The sequence below is a fragment of the Protopterus annectens genome, chromosome 8.part0, assembly GCF_019279795.1.
Source record: "Protopterus annectens isolate FY-2018-M chromosome 8.part0, PAN1.0, whole genome shotgun sequence".
NCBI lineage: Eukaryota > Metazoa > Chordata > Ceratodontiformes > Protopteridae > Protopterus > Protopterus annectens.
This window is the reverse complement of record NC_056741.1, coordinates 430,722,631-430,743,841: the sequence shown is the minus strand read 5'-3', so window position 1 is coordinate 430,743,841 and position 21,211 is coordinate 430,722,631. Positions and strand designations below refer to the sequence as shown.

The following is a 21,211-nucleotide window of genomic DNA, read 5'->3' as shown; positions in this document are numbered from 1 at the left end:
TTGGCAATAGTATTTTTATTTTATTCATTTATCCCTTGTTGAGCATGTTAGTATGTATTTATAATGGCTAGCAGGAAATTTGGCAAGGGCATCAGGGAATTTTCCCTACTCTTTGTGGTAAGTGAATTGGGATCTCCTAGATCCACCAGAGCTACTACCAGTGCAGCCAGATGGGGCCTCAGTTTAGCGTCGCATAGAAGTGAACAAAAGGTAACAAGACAATGTGATTTTCCCAGACTTTAGCAAAGCCTTTGGTAGGCTTCAATACAGAATGTTGATAGAAGAAATCAGACTAGTAGGAATACATACCTATATTTATTATTCTTTTTTATTTTACTTTGCTTAAATCTGTTGACAGGTGACCGATTTCTGGAGTAAAAATACAGATTATACTATGTAACTCATATCCAAGATTAGTGACCTCTAAACTCTTAGTTATCAGGATAGAATGTCATCCCTCCCTCTCTCTCTACATATTGAGTATCTTATAGACTTCTTCATGGGGTTATGTGCATTCCCTTTTAAGCCATGAAAAAAATGACCATCTTTGACTTACCTATTCCTTCACAGAACAAATGTTTCCTCAAATACCAGGTTAAAAGAACTTAACCATTATCAACAGATAAATAAGACATGTTAGCAAGATAGATTCATATAGCAATTTATCCTCCTGAAATAAACTTTTTTTATATTACAACCAAAGTAGAATCCTTGTCACCTTCAAAGTAAACTTGTATAATGAATGGGCAGCCTCAACTTCTACCCTGGTCTATCTTATATTGGTATTCCTGAGGCTGGAAGAAATTTCTGATACAGGCTATTGGCTAGGCTTGTAATGGTCTGCACATTGATTTATTTTATTTGTTTTTTTGGGGTAGAGCACTGATCTCCATGGATCATTTTGACTCAGCCCAGGAGAGGTGTCTGGTTAAGTGACTTGCTTGGAGTCACACAGTTCTGCAATGGAGGCTGAGGGAATCAAACCTTGCACCACTGGAATACAGGAAACAGTTCACCCAGTACTTACCTATGAACTATGAACCTATGACCCCAAAGTATGCAATACAATATAAGAAGCAAAAATACAGTGATAACAAAGAAAGGTAAAAGTGTTAATGTTTACAGTATGTATTTTGTGGCTTTCAGTACCACATGGTACATACGTAAAGAGGTAGTAATGGCAGTACAGTCCCATTATCAGAGAAACATTTAACTAAACGAGAGCCACCCAATGGACTTTCCATAGGCTGGATTACAAGGGAACACTGCAGATGTAATTACTTCGGTATGCAAAATGTTATCATTGGCTGCAGTTTCATTTAAGAAATGTGTGCACCAAGTAAGGAAGTTAGAGATGTTTATAGGGTATTTAAAATATGTATGCATTTGTTGGTCTTGAGATACTGGGAAGTAGGGAGCTTACAGGGAGTAGGAAAAGGGTGAAAGAGAGAGGACATGTAGAAACATGGAGAGAGTAAGCACAGAGGGAGGGCAAGATGATTTATGTAACAATGTGTCTTTATGGTGTAGTAGTAAAAGATTGATGTTTATTGAGGCTGTGTCCTTTTCAATGAGGGAAGCTTAGATTATACAGTAAAGTACACCAGTAGTTAATTACCTTTGACAAACAGGGGGTCGTGCTTAGCAAACTGAAGTCAAAAGAAAGGAAGGTGACCAGTGAAGCAGCCCAGGAATTTGTTCAAGAGACACTGCTGGGTAACATGTTCAAATAGATGTCACTATTGGGAAAGAGGATATGAGTACATAAATTCTCTAATGACATCATAATTGCAGTGGCTGTGGAGAATGAGGAAAAGAATGTGAGAAGAAACCTGTTAGAAATGGTGATGATGGAGAAAGATGGCAGTTGAGTTGCACTGCAGGTAATTACTGTTATTCACTTTGACTATAATAATTTGATATTATAGGACCATAAGTATGGACATGTTGATGACCATGCAGGAAAAAAACACATGGGACACTTATTATGGCTTACCTATGCATTTGTGCTGCACCATTGGTTGAGCAGATACATTTCAAGAATTTAATGCTGTTGTGAGTTTTTCTGCAATATATTGTACTGTGCAAGCTGGCAATGCACTTTTCAGGGCTTCTTTCCACTTTTCATCACTGTGGTGTGACAGTGGAGTTGAGATATATCATTTTTTAAGTGGCAGTAGGGGGCTTATTCTCCCACTGATAGATTTTTTTGTGTTTTTAAGGTTTTTCGGTTCACCATTTTTCATATGTAATTTGTGATGAATGGTGAGCTGAAAAATAGATATTTGCAATCATGTAGGGAAACTCCATTATGAATCACCATAAGCAAAATGAAAAAAAAAAATATCAAATGTCAATATAATTCTGGAGTGCATAGTTCAAGGAACATACACTAAGGATACTGAAGTGATAATTCCACTATCCAGAGTTTAGGTGAGGTCTCATCTATACTGCAGTGTTAAGTATTGGAGGCTATTTATGAAAACAAAAATGTTGGCATAGAAGGTGTAGTGAAGGGTTGCAGACATTAGATGAATATAGATCAGCTGACATTTGCAGACAGGCTAGATAGGATAGATAGGCTGGTAATATTTAAGATGGAGAAGACAATGTGGGTAATTATAGGCACAAACAAAACTAGGGTTTAGGAAAGAGGATGGAGGAAGCACAGGCTCTTGGTCAAATATGTAGAACTAGAATTACAACGGATGCATGGAAGAACTGTTTTGCTAATAAAGCAGTGGGAAAATGGAACAGGTTCCTGGATAAAATCTTGGAACTTTAAACAACATATATCATTAAATCATCATGGTGCAAATGAAATAAAAAAGAAATAAAATGAAATGCAGTTGCAAGAGGCTATCAGTATCACATAAAAAACTAGGCAAATGAGTTGGATTCCTTCTTTTAGCATACCTTTGTGTATTTCCTGAAACTGGATATTTTTAGCATCTCCTTGTGGAATAATTTTATTGTAGTCAACTCCTCCCACAAAGAATTTTTCCCTGAAAACATTTATACAAGCAAAATTCTAAATGCGGTAGAAATGTGTTAAATTATTTATTTTTTTCTCCTGGATATTTACACATATTAAAGATTTATTTTTAATCTGTTCATTTGTATTTTTCATTACTACCATCATCATTCTCTAAATTGCTTATCATGATAAAGATCATAGTGGCAAAAAGCAGACAAGAGTACTTCAGACATTCCCTATCATCAGCCACTGGATCACCTAAGGATTCCATAAAATGAGCCAGAGGCTGTTGCTGATGAGATGTAATCCTTTCATTGTAGCCCAGGTCTGCCCTAGAGCCTTCTTTTGTTGTAATGTGCATGAGCACCTCTTTTGGGAGGCACTCAGGGGGACATAATCACAAGCTTTCCACACCATCTCATCTGACTCCTTTCAACATAGCATTGCTGTGGACATACTACAACCTCCTGCCAGATTGCCTAACTCTGTTACTAAAGGCTAGCCCATTTACCATATCATAAACACAATTTCTGCTGCTTTTGTCCATGACATCACCCTTTTGTTCCTACACAAAGCTCTTGACCATGAGTGAGGTAAGGGACATAGACTGACTAAAAAATGTATTTATTTAGATTCTTAACTTGGTCAGTGAACTGGTCCCAAGACCCTTTCATGTCACATCTCATGTCCAGAGGCAAAGACTAGTACATTGGTAGTGACAACATAAATGGAATAGTTACTTAAAAAATGCTCATTAGTAAGCATTTAAATTTGGAGTTAGAATGACAGAACTAAGATAATTTGCAAAAATAGAATCAATCAATTAGAAAAAAAAACTTTGCAAAGCATGACGTAAAATGGGGCAGATGGCAGAAACACTAGGTGGATTAGTGCATACATTTCTACATTGGTCATAAGATCTTAAATTCAAATATAATATAGATCATTGTTTTTAGTGTAGGTACTTTGAGGAGCAAAGGGTAAATTAGTGGAGCTTTGTCTACTCTGCATTTGTCAATAAATAAGGAACATTTTGATTTTTTTTCTGGAGAAAGATTTATAGTTGCTTTTGGAGCTGAGTAAGGTTTACTTATTTTGATTTATTTTTTCATTGTTGACAAGGACCGAGCGCTGATATTTATGTAATGTTTTCAGGCTCAGCCCATAGTTTGGTTGTAGAAGTAGGATGGTAGTTTGTCTTAAGCTATCCGGAAGCAAAGTCTGTTTTAGAAAATGCTTTCTCCTCTATTGCCAGTTAAAATTAAATTGAAGTTATTGGCTTAAAAAGCTTTATGGCATTATTATTTCTGAGAAAGTGGACTGCAGTATAAGCTAATAGCTTACTGCAAAGAGAGGGTCAGTAGATTTCATGAAGAAACTTAAAGGTTAATGATTTTTTGAAGAAAGCAAGTGCTAACAATAATAAGTAACATGTTTCCCTTATTACTGAGATGCAGTGATGTTCATTGTGTTCACTAGCAGTAGCATAGCTTTGTCTTCCAGTGCCCTTTGTGGTTCTCCAATCTGATGTCCCCTCTGAAATTTAAGTTGAGGACCAAAAACATTTTTTTTTCTTTAAGCTGTAGCAACTGTACAAACCATTTGTTATAACTGTCAAACATGGCTATTTACAGCTAACTAACACACACAGAGTGCTGAGCTCTGAATGCTGGCACTGCAGTTTCCCACACTTGGAGTGCTGAGCTCTGAAGGCAGGTACTGCACTATACCACACATGGAGTGATGAGTTCTTAATGCTGGTACTGCACTATACCACACATGGAATGCAGAACTCTGAATGCTGGCAATGTACTATACCACACTTGGAGTGCTGAGCTCCAAATGCTGGCACTGTGGTATACCACATATGGAGTTCTGAGCTCTGAATGCTGGTACTGCACTTTACCACACATGGAGTGATGATTTCTGAATGCTGGTACTGTGCTATGTAACACAAGGAGTGTTGAGCTCTGCTTGCTGGTTCTGCATTATACCACACATGGAGTGCTGAGCTCTGAATGCTGGTACTGCATTATACCACACATGGAGCAGTGAGCTCTGAATGCTGGTACTGTGCTATGTAACACAATGATCGGTGAGCTCTACTTGTGGGTACTGCATTATACCACACATGGAGTGCTGTGCTGTGCTCTGAATGCTGGCATTGCACTATACCACGCATGGGATGCAGAGCTCTGAATGCTGGCACTATACTATACCACACATGGAGTTCTGAGCTCCGAATGTTGGCATTGCAGTATATCACACAAGGAATGTTGAGCCCTGCATGCTGGTACTGCATTATACCACACATGGAGTGGTGAGCCCTGAATGCTGGTACTGCGTTATACAGTACATGGAGTGCTGAGCTCTGAATACTGGTGCTGCACTATACCACACACAGAGTGGTGAGCTCTGAATGCTGGTGCTGCGTTATACCACACACGGAGTGCTGAGCTCTTATTGTTGGTGTTGCACTATACCACACACGGAATGCTGAGCTCTGAATACTGGTGCTGCCCTATACCACAAATACAGTGCTGAAGTGCTTCAGACCTGACTGCAAATTTAGTATTGGCACTCAGAAGTGGAATGCCATCTCTGCTAATTGTTTTCTCTGACACTTTGCACCAAGGGCTGCTGTCCCCAGTGACCACATCTTATCTACACTTATTTCATTGTTGTAGAATAGGTGGGATAGGTGGCTCCGTCTAAGTGTTTTCTGTCCTCTGCAATGTAAAGGAATTAAGAGTGTGACTGAGTGCAGTGTTAGGAAGACTGTATTCCAGTCTTGGGGCGAGAATGTTTATTACAGTTTGCAGTGTCTCTTCAGGAATATATAAGAAGAAGCTTGGAGATTTTTCAGGTAACTTTTAATTTAGTACTTTGTTGGGTTAATGTTCAATAGAAATCTTCAGAGTGCTTGGCAGATAAAGATACCTAGATATATTTGTTCTGTGATGGCAGGGAGGTTAAATCCTTTGGAATCCACGTGCTGCTGTGCATGTATGTACGTGTGTGGCCCCACACAAGCGTGTGAGTGTGTGCGTGTATGTGTGTGTCTGCATGTGTGTTTGTGTTTTGTGTGTATGTATATATTTTTTAGTACCAAATAGCATGAATTTCAGTTTTAAAAGCTGATGTTGCATTTATGGTCAAACCTGGGTGCTGTAGTGTTCCGTGTGTGGTCTAACTTTAGCAACTGCTTGTTTACTACAGTTTAAAAGTTATTTTTTTTTTTAACTAAAACTTGGATGCTGTAGTGCTCCATGTAGGCAAGGAATGTGTACTACATTTGCGCCAAGCAGATTGATACAGTTTAAAAAGAAGACATGATTTTTTTTTAAACTAAAGCATGAGCGCTGTCGCGCTCTTTGAGGGCAGGGTATGAACTGTAGCAACTGTTTACTACATTTATAGCAAACAGTTTGCTACAGTTTCAAATAAGAAGAAATTCGTATTTTTTTTTAAATAAAATATATTAAATGTGGCTTGAGGGCAGGGCACAGAAATGGGGCCTGAATGACAGGGACAGGATGGGGAGTGTGTCATGTAGCTGGCCAGTTGGTTGGTGTGACTGTAAAAGAAACATCTTTTTTTCTCTTCAGTAGAAGAGCTGCGGGACGAGGGGGTCATATTTCTAATTGTAATAAGCCAATAACTTACAATGTATATTGCTTATTACAGTGAAGTTTTTTTTTTTTTGTTATTCTTTACTTGAAGACCTGAGTGGGTGGGGCACTGGTTCATAGTACTGGCCCAAGGCTCTGGTTGAACCAGGTACACATCTACCTGACAGGCCATACTAATCCATCTAATACCCACTACTTCTCACCTTACCTCAATGCAGCTGATTTCAGCCTCCACTTGAGAATACTTCCCATCCATGATTCCATTAATTACCACTCTTCTCTTTCTAACCTCTCTTCTCCCCACTCTATTCTTGCATTCCATTTCAGAGCAATCAAAGCCTAACACGTAGTACCTCTACTTGAAGAACACTAAAAAAGTGACTCACCTGCTGGTCCTGACAGTCTTCTCTCATGGCTTGTATTCTTATGTAAGGACTTTTATGTTCCACCCCTTCTTCATATTTACAGTCTCTGCCCAACTCAAAATATCATGCCTGATATATTGTAAACAGCCACTGTTAAACCCCTTCCCCCCAAAAAACCTAACCCATACCACACCACTGAGTTCTGTTCCATCTCTATTTTTTCCAAACTTGGTAAAATCCTTGAAGCTTTTGTTTACAATCAACTCACAAATTACATCTCCCAGTGTAACCAACTATCTTCAAAACAGCATGGCTTTTGAGTTGGTAGAAGCACTTCTACAGCACTCTGGACTCTTACTAATAACTTCCTCCTGGCTCCTGGCTATACACAGGTCTTCTTACTGGAGCCATCCTTATTGACCTCACCAGAGCTTAAAATTTGGTAGACCATAACATTCTGTGAGATCTCATATATGGGATTGGAATTAGCCCAGATATAGCTTCATGGTTTAAAATTATGTTTTCAGTCAGTACTTAGCTGTGCAGTGTCAGAATACACTCTCTACCTCTATGCTCCTCGTTAAAGGCGTCATTCGGGGCTATATTCTGGCTCCCCTTCATATTATCATTTGACATGGTCTTATAGCACTCAAATCTGGCTTCCTTGGCCATACAACAACTACAAGCTGACTTCCTTTCTCTTATCAAATGGCTTAATACTGAACAGTGCCAAAACTGAAGTAATGTGGTTTGGTACTTCCCCTAAACAGCAGGAAAACTTTCAATCACTTCTTATCCATGACTATCTTCACAACCTCTTTGTTCAAGTCATCTCCTTCAAATACCTTGGTAGGTGGCTTGATCCTGTACTGAACTTTTACCATCACATAGAACAAATATAAAAGAGAATTATTTTCCTCCTATTTTGTTTATACAAAATGGTGGCCCCTTTCTTTCCAGACCAACCAGGAATTCCATAGGCAAAGGTATTCCATTAGCCCAGCTTGAATATGGACTTCAACTGGTTGTAGCAGCATCCAAAAAAAAAAAAAACTATTCCACCATCCAAACTATAAAAAAACCCTACCTGCTGTTTCACTACCTTCTGTTTGCAAATGAGCATCATTGTATCACTTTTAATAAAAGCAATTGACTACATGTCCAACATCGTGCAACTTGCTTCTTGGATCCCAAGTCTACAAGCTCCTCAAAGGTCAAACCTGTCCTTCCCTTACCTCCAACCTCTTCAGATGACTGCCAGTTGCAATTTAAGACACATTATTTACTCTGGTCCACTTTTTCAGTCACCCGGAAACATGCCTTCTCCATCCTAGGGCTCAAACTCTGGAAATCCCTCCCTGCTAATCTTAAAGACTGCATGTCATATCTATCATTTCATGCTCAGCTTAAAGATCATCTGAAGTCCAAGTCAGACTGCAAATGCTTTCCCTCTGAACACATAACCTAATCATCCCTTCTCCCCTTCAATAGTCAGGCACATTTGTCTTTCTCAGATTATTTCCTTACTCTAATATGTGACATCTCTTCAACATTGTATGTAAATATATGTATACATATATATATATATATATATATATATATATACACACACACACACACACACACACACACACACACACACACACACACACACACACACACACACACAGAGCCTGCATGTCCTCCTTGCATTCCAGTGGGTTTCCTCTGGGTGTGCCAGTTTCCTCCCACATTCAAAGACATGCATCTGGAGAGTGTCTCCCTGAGCCTCTGCTGAAAATGGGCTCTGTCCCAGTCAGGCTTTCCTGGTAAACAAATGTTAAATAAATAAACAAATAAATATCACATATAGTTAATGGATGTGCCCTTATTTTACTTTTGCTGTCGTTTACACTTTGTGGTCTATCCCTTCACTATTTAAATCTCTTCTTCTTTTTCCCTCCCCACTCTAACCATCCCTTCTGATTCTCCTCTGCACTGTGTACTTTATTATTATTATTATTATTATTATTATTATTATTATTATTACTGTTACCAATTCATTGCTATCTGCACACAACATGTTGTTTGTATGTATAATACTTATTGTAAACTTGCTTGTCTACTGTTATTTATATTTGTCCATGCTCAGACTGAAATATGTCTATTTGGAGCAGTGCTCTATCCCAGTTACAAAATTCAATAAATAAATAAATAAAATGGTTAGCTACTTTGGCTTTGTTTGTTTTTAATCTAGTATTTCTTTTTCTTTTAGTTTGAGATAATTGGAAAAAGCACTGGTATAATTTAATTTATGTTTCCAAACTTTCCATCTGCTTTCCCTTTTTCTAATCTGCTTTCTAAGGTCGATTCTAAATTCATAGCCTTTTTGAATCGAGAGCATCATCCTAGAACTCAGCTTTTGCCTCACCAACACAGTCTGGACAACACCTGTAGTTCTAGAACCACTGACCCAATCCACTCGTCAGTCATGTTTCCCCTCCTGTGTGTGATTTTTTAGGAGAAGATATCAGGCTGCACGCAAGATCTGAACAGTATCCATTCTGGAGATATGAGAGTTGCATCTTTGGTGTTAAAGATCCATTTTTCCAGATATTGAAATTATTACATTGGCAGGTGACACCAGATTCTGCCCACTTAGTCAGATGTGCAACTCACTTACTGATTGGCTTGACAATTTTTCTCCTACCTAATTTCACAGAATTTGTTTGCTTTGCCCTTTGTCTTTTTTTGCTGCTGTGCATAACAAAAATATCTTCTCCTGCTCCACTATCTAGCTGATGTGTCATTGTCTTTTCCTTGTCTACCTTTAGTATGACATCAAATTAAGACTGTGTTAGAATAATTATTCTTTTACTGTGGTAAAGTGACAGCACTTCCCCAGCCAGTAACAATGACTAAGTCAAGACGTTTTACTAAATAGTGAATATGCCCACTAGATGCTCCAACATACTGGACTCACAAATATGGGAGAATGCTGCACCCCCCCTCCCCCCAGTATTTCATCTTCCCTGGTAAGGTCCAGCCATGAAGCTATCTCCTTCAAAATCAACTCAGTAATCACATTAAAACCAGTAACATTTAGGAACTATTCCAATGCAAATTACCTTCTATTAATTGATAGTTTGTCAAAATTCAATGCCCTTCAAAAAACCAAGAACACAGCAGCCTATACTGAACTGGTGTCAAAAACTCTGTACAGCCATTTCAATGGCTGCATAGTGACTGCTGTACCTACTAGAAGTAAGCTCAAGAATAGCCTTAACAAACAAACCTCCCTGTTGGCATCCAAAAATTAAACAGGATATACAACAAAAGAAAAAATATGACAAAAATCAGCAAGGGTAATTGCCAAAAAGATAAAAACTCGCTCATTAAACTAAATAGACAAATAAGAGGGTTAATTAGGTCAAAAAGCAAATCTTGAGGTTAAGATAACCTCCCAGGTGAAAGATAACACTAAGGCCTTCTACAGTTATGTCAGAAACCTCAACGGCAGCACACAGCAATGTGCTGAACTAGTGGTTAATGGTGTCACATTCACCAAGCCTGGCAATATAGCAAACCTGTTAGCAGATAAATTGATTTTCAACTTTACTTTCCCTCTCACCCCAAACCATCCCCCCAGAAATACTCTCAGTGATAACCCCTCCAGCTATAACTAGGGAGCATGTACTGACTGCACTCAGCAAAGAACACAACCTCAGTAGGCACCAATAACATCTTAGGATGCCTCATGAACAATCTAAAATATGAGTTATTAGCATACCACTCAGCATCAAAGTGTGAAAAATCTGGACAAAGGCCCTAAATCAAGGACAGATTTGCAATATTGCTCTTATCACCCTAGAAAGTGAATAGAGTAACAGATTTTACATTAGCATGCATTTTCTACAGGTTATGATGTTTGAAACTAAAATGTCTGTTATTATTTAGTGACTCCAGTCCTCAAAGAATTGTCCAAAAATCACAAATTTTATAAGGAACACACCAAAAATATAAACCAAAAATCTGGACATTCTGTGAAAATTTGGAGAGTTGAGAGGTATGCTTATCGGGACCACTAGTGTCATTATTTAATTATAGTTTTAAAACAGACTTTGTATCACATTAATGGAGGACTCTGACTGTCATCCCCCTTCAAAAGGGAAGTCCTTCAACAAATACTGGAAAGTACAGATCTATTAATATGATTAGTTTATTTGCAAAGCCATGCAAAGAATTATTATGGAAATTATCAACAAGGACACAGGAGACCTCCAGACTCTGGATCCATCCCAGTTTGGGTTTGTAAAAAAAACTCATGCTTACTGGATATGGTGGACTTCTTTGAAAAGGTCACTAAAGTAATGGATGAGGGGAAAATGGTGCATACTGCATACCTAGATCTGGCTAAAGTATTTGATGCAATACCTCACCTGGGCATTATTGACAAACTTACAGAACTAATATGCTGGATAACTATCTGGCTTACTGATGGGACCCAGGAGGTTAGAATCAATGGGGTAACCTCCACAAACAGGCCAGTTACCAATGGAGTCCCCCATGGATCCGTGCTGGGAGCAGTACTTGAATCCCCCCAAGATGATAATACCCTTCAGGAAAATTTAAAATAAATGCCTGATGCTAAAATCATGGCTTTAAACTCAATACCAAGAAATGCATTATTTACCTTTTGGGAAGTTTGCCATCCTGGGTAACTGCATCATCAATAAACCACCCCTAAACATCACTAGTCAGAGATCTCAGAGCTCATGTAGACAGTAACCTAGCCTTCAACCAACTTGTGTCCAAGCTAGTAAGGAAATCCTTCTATGTTGCTCAACTTATAATCAAGTACATGACATTTAGGTCCAGAGAGCTCATCATACCACTGTACTCAGCTCTTATCAGAGCCATCATAGAGTATAATGCCGCTGCAGGTATGTACCTGCTGTAACACATGCAGCAACTGGAGCGTCCACAAAGGTATCTTACAAAAACAATACAAGGAGAAAACAATAAAAGGAGTAAACAAAATGTCCTATGCTGATAATCACAAAGCCCTGCCTTTTTACTTGGTATCATACAGACTTCTGAGAGATGATCTGTGCCTGGCATACAAGAAATCCCTGGACCCTGTTTTGATTAATCTCTTGCACATCCACAAAACAAACAGCATCAGAACTACTAGATTAAATGCCTACATTTTGCTTTTGACATAAACAGGACATTTTGGAGAGACATATATGTTTCTCAGAGAATTTCCATTCCAGGCTCCCCATCCATGTGAAGCAGAGGCCCTCCCTATCCCTTATTTAAGTGCAACTTATTTGACCAATGGATGGATAATTCACCCAGGGTTTGGTGCCTATATCTCTGATGGACAGAAGCAGTCTGTAAATCACCCTTTGTATAAATCAAATTTGTAAGGGCCCCAGTGGGCATTAGCCTAGTATGACCTATGAACCTATGAATGGTGAGTGCTGTTTCAGCTAACTAAGCATCAATAGATGACACACACATACAAAATAATTTTAATAAATTATTGGTCCCTTATATAAATGGAGTGCTTTTGAAAAAAATTTCTGTGACAAAAAAGCTTTTAATCCCACCTTCTGTCACAAATTAGTATGTGGCTGACAGGGACTATGGACTTTAACTCTTGAACTCCTACCATCAAGATCTGATGTGGAACAAACTAGCCATATGGGATTTGACTCCTACCAATATTACTTAAAAAAGTAGTCAAGACAGTTTATCTTAAGGTTGTTAAATGTACACTGCTGCCTTTGGCGGTAGCCAAAATCTGCCACATGTAGTTAAGCTTCACACTGAACATCTACAGATCAGAATTATAATCATTGGCTCTCCCCTGACTGAGTGCACTGCCTTTTGGTACAATCTTAACACATGTAAAAATGGATAAACCCTTAAAGTAAGGGTTCTGCTTAAACTAACCTCCTAAACCCTCAGCTCTACTACTATAACCCTACTATAGCCCCCTCCTTTCTCTTCCACCTCCCATTCACCACAATATTTACCCCTCCACTTCCTATCAATGTCTATACATTGTCCTTCTTTTGAACAACAATTATCTTTTTGTTTTTACTCTCATATGTAGTACATTTTAGACCACTGCTATCAGTGCAACCCTTAATGTTCATAATTTTATTTCTTTCGTTTTTCTTTTTATAATTAATTTCATATTTACATTATTGTTTTTAATAGTTTTTGTCTTGTATGTTTATCTTTGCTTATGTTTGCTGGGGCTCTTTCCCCTTGGGACCCCACTGAAAATGGGTTGCTTACTATCAATGCAATGCAAATAGTTAATAACCTTTTCTTTTTAACAATTATTTTGTATTGTGATTGTTATTTAATATTTGTATATTGTCACTTTATCTTTATTTATGTTTGTTGGGGCTTTTCCCCTTGGGTCTCCACTGAAAAAGGGTTTGGTTGCAAACTCATTTGGACTAACCCGGTTAACAAATGTTAAATAAATAAATAAATAAAATAAAACTAGAAACTATTTTTAACTAAATATATATTCTGTCCTTTTCTGGCTAAAGATATACTGTGCCCTTTCTTTTTTCTGGCTTTTAGTCCAAAGTGAAATTTTGGAGACATTACAGGCAATATAGTTTTAACACTGTCTTCAAGGGTATGCCCCAGCAAGCAAAGCAATAACTCTTGTAGATTCTGTAATTTTATTACTTTATAAGTTAACAGTTAGTCTCTCTGTTTATAAGTCCCCAAATAAGATTTCTTGTGGCTTTTGAATTTTACAAGATACCCTTCCTGTTTCCACAATTACTTCCTTTTGTGGAAAGAATCTCAACAGCATACTGTCCAATGAAGGTGTCATCATGTGACCTAGGCAGAATTTTGAAGCAGTAGACTCTGCAGTAGTGCAAATAATCAGGAAGCAAAGTTTAGTTCCATTTCCAAACTGCAATACATGTCCACAATGGCAAATACAATAATATGCTGTTTACACATTTTCTTTTACATATTACACTTTGTTAAAAAAGAAGTATATTTTAATGCTTAACAAATTATGTATACATGTTATAATTTGGTACAACTTTAATATGCCTAGTTCATTTTCATGCATTTTTCTTTGAAAGAACAATAACATTTTTTTCAGATGATTACACGTTTTCCAAGATTATTACAGGTCTTCTTAATCCTACAGTCAACATTGAGATTGCTGTCATGCATCCACCCATTTTTCCAATTTTTGCACATGGTGTCAGGGTGTCACTTAAGGGCTATTCTTCTGCTGTGGAAAATTTATAAAAAAAGTGTTGTTGCTGAGTCAGATTCAGTAAATAGTCATTCATTCAGCTCTGACAGCAACAAATAGTACCATGAGGCAACAGAAAGAAAGCTTGTAATCATTTAAAATATATTTGTTGCACTCACACAATCCACATATTCTGTTGACTGATGACAATAATTCATTAGTTACACCAGTAACTGTATATGTTACTACTGTATCATTAACAGTGTATTTACATAAGCCCAATGCATATTAGAATATTAGTACAATATAAATGCAAATGACATTACTGTTAACTTAGTCTGAGGTGATGGAATTTAATGTTACGTATAGATATACAGTGGACTGGCCAGAGTATTTGGTGCGGTAAAATCTTTTATAATGGCTTCCAGATCAGTGCAATATTAAGGTGAGTGGCACTGCTCAGTCACAGACTGCAGTATGCAGTATACTTAGGATAGGTTCTAGAATCATGGACCCAGAAGGTTTCATACTATAGGGTAGGTATTGGAAGCATGGATATAGCATGTGGTATACTCAGGAACAGGTACTAAAGGCATGGACCCAGAATGTCATAAATCAAAGAACAGGTATAGAAGCATGGACATAGAATGCAGTATACTCAGAAGCAGGTACTGGAGCCATGCACACAGAATGTGGTAACCAAAGAGTGCATCCTAGAAGCATGGACAAACAATGTGGGTACACAGTGTAGAAAACCCAGGTACAGGTACTAGAAGCATAAATATATGATGTGGTATCCTTAGGACCACATTCTAGATTTGTAGATATTTATTTTATTCATTTAATATTTGTTAACTGGGTAAGTTAACTGGTCCAATGATCCTTTTCAGCCACTATATGGGGCATTTAGGCAGAAATAAACAAAGAAAAAGTAGGAATGGGCACATACAATGAAAAACAAAACAAAACAAAAAAAAAAAAAACAATCAATCAATCAATAAATAAAATATTGTATAAAAGTCAATGAAAACATTCACCCTGAGATAGTAAACTAGATGCACACATTTATAAGTTCACAAATTTCAGCCTTCTGTAGTACAGTTTAACAAACTTCGCTACTGTAATTAACCAATACGAATATACTAACTATATAACTTTGTATCATTAGTAGTTGCAAGTTACTAAAATTACAGTAGGGATGCCCATAGTAATATTAACAAGCCACATATATTAATGGCAATTCAAATTTATAAGCAAGGGAACAGTATTTTGCACAGATAATATATGTGTCCAGCATGTTGGATCATGTAAAATTATGAGAAGTTACAGTGTTTTGCACAGATAATACTGAGGATATAGCATAGTGATGTTTATTTTTTGAGCTAGACTTCAGCATAAAAATATATTTGTCTTATTGTGACTGCATTTGGATGTGTAGTTACAGATGGATAAGCAGTTACAGTTGGCTACAAATTTGTACTATAAAACATATGGACATTAATTACAGTATCTGCATGTTAACAATGTAGGACTGCTTCAATGCAGCTATGCCAATATGGTTAAGGGTATACCTTTTTAAATAATCAAGGCAACAGTATGTTTGATTAGCCTACATCTCTAAAGCTGCTTCTTGAGCTTATGTTGTCAGGTTCCTGGATTTGCCATCCCAGCTTGCCAGGGCAACTTTAGGGAAAGCCTTTTTACTAATAGTTAGGATTGAATGTCATTCTGACTAATTGTATTCTTGCATTATATCTTAGTGTGTAATACTGATGTTTTGTAATCAGTCTGTTATTTCAGTGGAGAGCAGTAATTTTCATTAATCTGTTTGAAAGTTAATATGTTTAACCACATTAAAGCTTTGGCAGAAAGAGGCTGGCGTTAACATTTACTTAGAGTGATAACAGTGGCAGTCCTTATTTTTACCATGTGTATAAATTTCAGTATTTTATTTTTGGTTGTTTGAATAAGAGAGATGGACACTGCATTTGAGCCTTGGGAGCTATACATTAATTGCTATGTCAAATAGGTTCATAGGTTCATAGGTTCATACTAGGCTATCTGCCCGAGGGCATTTACAAGCCTAGCCCATAGTTTTGTGGCTTACGCCACCCCTTTAGTATGGGGAACTATACCCATTATTTTGCTGTGCCTCTGTTGAGCAGTGACACTGAGGTAATCCCTGGGGTATATCTGCGATCTCCCATCCATTGGTCAAGATTTCTCTTGAACAAGGCCAGCGAGGTGCTCTGCCTCACATATACCGGGATTTTATTCCACAGCATAGGGAGTCTTTGGGTGATGAATCTATCCCTCCAGCGCATCCTATTAATAGCCATGTTGAGGTTTAAGTCTCCCGCCCTTGTGGCTCTGACGGATCTAGATTTTTTGAGGTGAAGCATATTCATCAAATCTGGGTTTGACATGGCCTTGTATGTTAGGCAAAGGTCACCTCTGAGCAAGCGGTAAGCGACTGAATAGAGCTGGAGTTCTTTCAGTCGGGCAGCATAGGACAGATGTTTGAGACCCTTTATCCTTTTGGTGAGGAACTTTTGTGGCCTCTCCAGCTGCTGCAAGTGTTGGGTCAGATACATTCCGAATGGGGCATTGTACTCAATCATTGGTCTGATGAGTGATGAGTATAGGGAGACTATGACCTCCCTTGATCTAGATGAGAATCCCTTCATGATAAGGTGGGCAATGTAGAAGGTCTTCCTAACTACTTTAGCTACATGGGTGTCGAATGACAGACTACTATCAACCTGGGTCCCCAGGTCCCTGATAACTTCTTCTATGCTCAGTGGATTGCCACCTATTTGGTAGCTAGGGGTAACCTTGTTTTTCCCAAAGGGTATGACTATGCATTTTTTGGCATTTAACTTTAGGCCATGGCTCTGGCACCAGTTATCCGTTTCTGTGAGACCCTTCTGAAGGATATCTGTGTCAGATGTGTTTTCTACTATGGCGCCCAGTTTGCAGTCATCTGCAAACTTTGTCAGCCATAACCCTCCTGTGTTTGCTTGTACTTCGGAAAAGTAGATGCCAAACAAGAGTGGGCCGAGGACTGAGCCCTGTGGTACACCACTTGTGACAGGCTTTGAGTCTGACATGGCGCCAGCAACTCTGACCCTGTGGGTTCTGTCACTCAGCCAGTTTGCAACCCATCTTGTGATGTATGGGTTAACATTTAAGCTGATGAGTTTTTCAATGATACCCGAGTGGGGTATTGTATCAAGGCCCTCGCCAGATCGAGGTAGGCTGTATGGACTGCCTTTCCTTCATCAATGGCTTTGGTGACTGTTTCAAAAAGTCAACCAAGTTTAGAAGGCATGATCTGCCTTTGACAAAGCCAAACTGGGATGGATCCAAAGTCTGCAAATTCCCTATGTCTTTATTTATGAGGTCCATTATGATCCTCTCCATGGCTTTGCAGATAAGGCTTGTCAAGCTAATGGGCCGGTAATTTCCAGGGTCGGTGGAGGCACCGCCTTTGTGAAGTGGGACCACAGTTGCAGTGCACCACTCCTGGGTACGTATCCAGAGGTAAGACTATGATTAAACAGCTGTCCTAGCTGTGGGTTTAATTCCTCATTGAGTTCGTGGAGCACACAGCCGGGGACACCATCAGGTCCCATGGATGCTGTGTTTTTGCTTTGGAGAGAGCAGTTCTCACTTGGGCGTTGGAGATGTTTGGGGGCTGCAATCACTTGGTATAGATATCTCTCCTTTTGGGGAGGAGAGAAGTTTGCACTGAACCTGTCAGCCAGTATGTTGACAATGTCTGTAGGATCAGTAATCTTCACATCATTTTGAACTAGTTCTGAGCATATCTGGGAGGTTCCTCCCAGGTTTCTAACATAGCTAAAGAAGGCCTTATGATTGTCTTTTGAGTCTTTAGCTATTTTTCTCTCAAAATTTGCTTTGGATGATTTTATGAGAGCTCTTAGTTTTTTACTTATAGTGATCAAGGGTGTCTTACCTTTTAAGGATTTTACTCTATCTTGTAGTAGCTTCCTCCTTTTGTTGTAGAGTTTGTTTATGGCTGGGGTCCACCAGACTGGATGCTTGCCTTTGGTACAAAGAGTCTTTGTTTTGCTTGGGATTGCCTTATCCATGCAGTCCTGCAGGTGCTGGTAGAAGGCATTTGTAAGTGATTCAGCGGCTTGAGTACTGTTTTCCGCCGCTCGGGGGCCTTAAAGGAGACCACACTAGTCTTTAGAAGTGTGAAGTCGGCTTTCGAGAAGTTCTTTACTGTGGTCTTTTTATTTCAGGTGGGGTGGGATGAGGACCTCCAGCGAGATTAGTTTGTGATCTGATCTCACCAGTGAGGGGTATACTTCCGGTGTTGAACATTGTGCTCCCATGTTCGTGATGATGAGATCAAGTATGTTTTCTCCTCTTGTGGGGATGGTGACTAGTTGTTCCATGGCATTTGAGTTTATGAATTCCAGGAACTTTTGGGCTAGGGTGTTTGGGCTTGAGTAGTGTTCCCAGTCTATATTAGGGTAATTGAAGTCACCTAGTATGATGGTGTTTGGTGATACATTTATCCCTCTAGTGTTTTCAGGAAGGCCATGTGAGGTTCCTGAGTTTGTGAGGGTGGCCTGTAACATGCTACAATTTGCAGAGCAGTCTTGCCTATGGTTAATTGCACCTGGATGGTCTCCGATGCATCGTGCGTTGCCACCAGTCTTGAGGTGTGGGTGTCTTTGATGAATATGGATACCCCCCCTCCTTTCTTGGTATTGTCCGGATTTTGGGGCCGGAACGCATGATAAGAGGTAAAACCTGATAGTGCTGGGGTGCTCTCAGGAGCCTTGAACCAGGTTTCTGTCACTGCATAGACATCGATGTTCTCCATACTGAGAAGGGCCTCAAGTGCGTGCATTTTGAGATTTAGACTTCTGGCAAATGTTGCCTCTGGGCATGATTACAGTTCATTGGTGGATTTTCTGATGAGCAGCTTTGGTGTAAAACGTTTATGTTGCGGTGTTGTGTTGTATAGTACAAGCTGGTGATGCACTGTTTGCGGGCTTTTTCCCTTTTCACTATAATTGTTTGACCCTAGGGATGGCATATAACATTTAGAGGAGTGTGGGGCAGATTTTGTGTGTGTGTGTGTGTGTGTGTGTGTGTGTGTGTGTGCGTGTGCGCATGCACGTGCGTGCGTGTGTGTCTGTGTTTAAAGGTTTTTAGCTCACTGTTTTCAACATTCATATTTCGGAATATGGTGAACTGAAAGATTGTGATTCGTAAATGTGTAGCTAAAGCTTGATTCTGTGGTGAGAATATTTAATATTTTGCTGGCTCCTTTTAGCTGTGTCAGCATTCTGTTGACCCTTTTCTCTGTATGTGCTGAAGAAGATAGAGACTGATCTAGTGGATTTCTTACAGACTATGAGGTGTAGTACTTTTCAGAGGGATGCCAGATGGGTTAGTAATAGAAATACTATGAATATATTTCAATCTCTGAGCATTAGCAAGTAATGGAAAAATCATTTTAATTGTGTTAACTGTAACCTTAGTAGTAGTTAACCAATTTCAGAATAGTTTGAAGCCTTCTTTCATATAATTGATAAGGATACATAACATTTTGTCAGCTCTAATTATGATAATATAATTAACATAGAGAAGAAAGTTAATTTGTGGTAGATCACATGGAAAGTCATCAATAAATAATATAAACAGGAGAGGACCAAGTTCCAAGCCTTGATAGACACCTTTACTGGCGGTTCTGGAGTGTGAATGACAGTTAGATTTATCCTGGATGCTCTTTTGCTAAGGTAATGTTTAACCCATACAACAACTTTATTCATAGGTAAGTACTAGTGTAACTGCCTTTGCAGGAAATTTTACAACTAGCCAATTTTCCTTCATAAGTGAGAATCAAACCGTATTCCTTGAGTCTGTGAGATAAACACCTTAACCATTATGCAATGCCAATCCATTCATTTGAAAGCCCATAGGTGGCTTGTTTTTGTAATAGAATTGAGTGATTTACTATTTCAGAAACCCTTTTTATATCAAGTATTGTCCTCTTCCATTTTCATGCAAGTTTGATTAGTAACTCTTAATAAGACTATGTAACTTGGGCGAAAGCCATGCTGTATGAACATGATTATTCATACTTTGTAATATATTCCAAAATCTGTTCATAGATAAGCTCTTCTATGATGCTTTATGGAGGGAAGATGTTAATTATTGGAAGATAGTCAGTAGTATTAGTGGATGAGAAAGTCTTAGCAAAAGGGATTATTAAGCATGCTAGAAACTATGTGGAGTATTTTGTGGTGAGTGTGAGATAATCAGTAAAACTGAATGGTTTATTTAGTACATATTGGTTTCTAAGGTTTACTATCAAAATGCTGTGTTCCAACATTGAACCACTTCAGCGAACGTTAAACTCTGACTACTTTAAAACACGAACACCGACATTTCGAACCGCATAATCGCACCCCCTTTTTGACTCATGTTAGAACTTGTTTTCTGGTGTGGAGTGGTCAGAAATGTCACAGTTCAATTTTATTTCTGCAGTGTAACTTTTTGGCAGTTTGGATTTCATGGACATGGCTCACTGAAGTGCACATGTGACTATGTGCATTCAGTATTTTGACAGTAAACCGGTTTATAACTTACTAGTATTTTGGGGGTGAGCATTGTGGTATTCAGGATTGTACACACTCTATTTCATCAAGCAGTTGCTGAACTGATAATGATTTTATAGCTTTGAAACAAAATGAAGAGCATTATAAACATGAATTTTATTAATCAATATGTATATTTATGTGAAGATTAGTAATAATCCCAGGCTGAGACTGAAAAATGTCCAAATGGGATCATTGTTCTACCCCCCCAATCCCAATTAACAAACTCTAAATAAATAAATAAAGTAAACAATTTATGTACAGGGTTTATAAGTAAGCAATAATGCATGACAGTGTGTTAATGTGTAATTAAAGCCCATGGTGGAGGGCCTCTACACTCCTGGAAGGGTTTTAATTACACA

At 38.5% G+C, this 21,211-nt stretch overlaps 1 protein-coding gene across 1 annotated transcript in view; it reads left to right on the top strand.

Annotated features, from left to right (window-relative positions):
* The window catches only part of LOC122808851 (neuronal acetylcholine receptor subunit alpha-7-like), a 706,379-nt gene that overhangs the window by 9,444 nt on the left and 675,724 nt on the right, over positions 1–21,211 (top strand). The gene's annotated exons all lie outside the window — the stretch shown is intronic.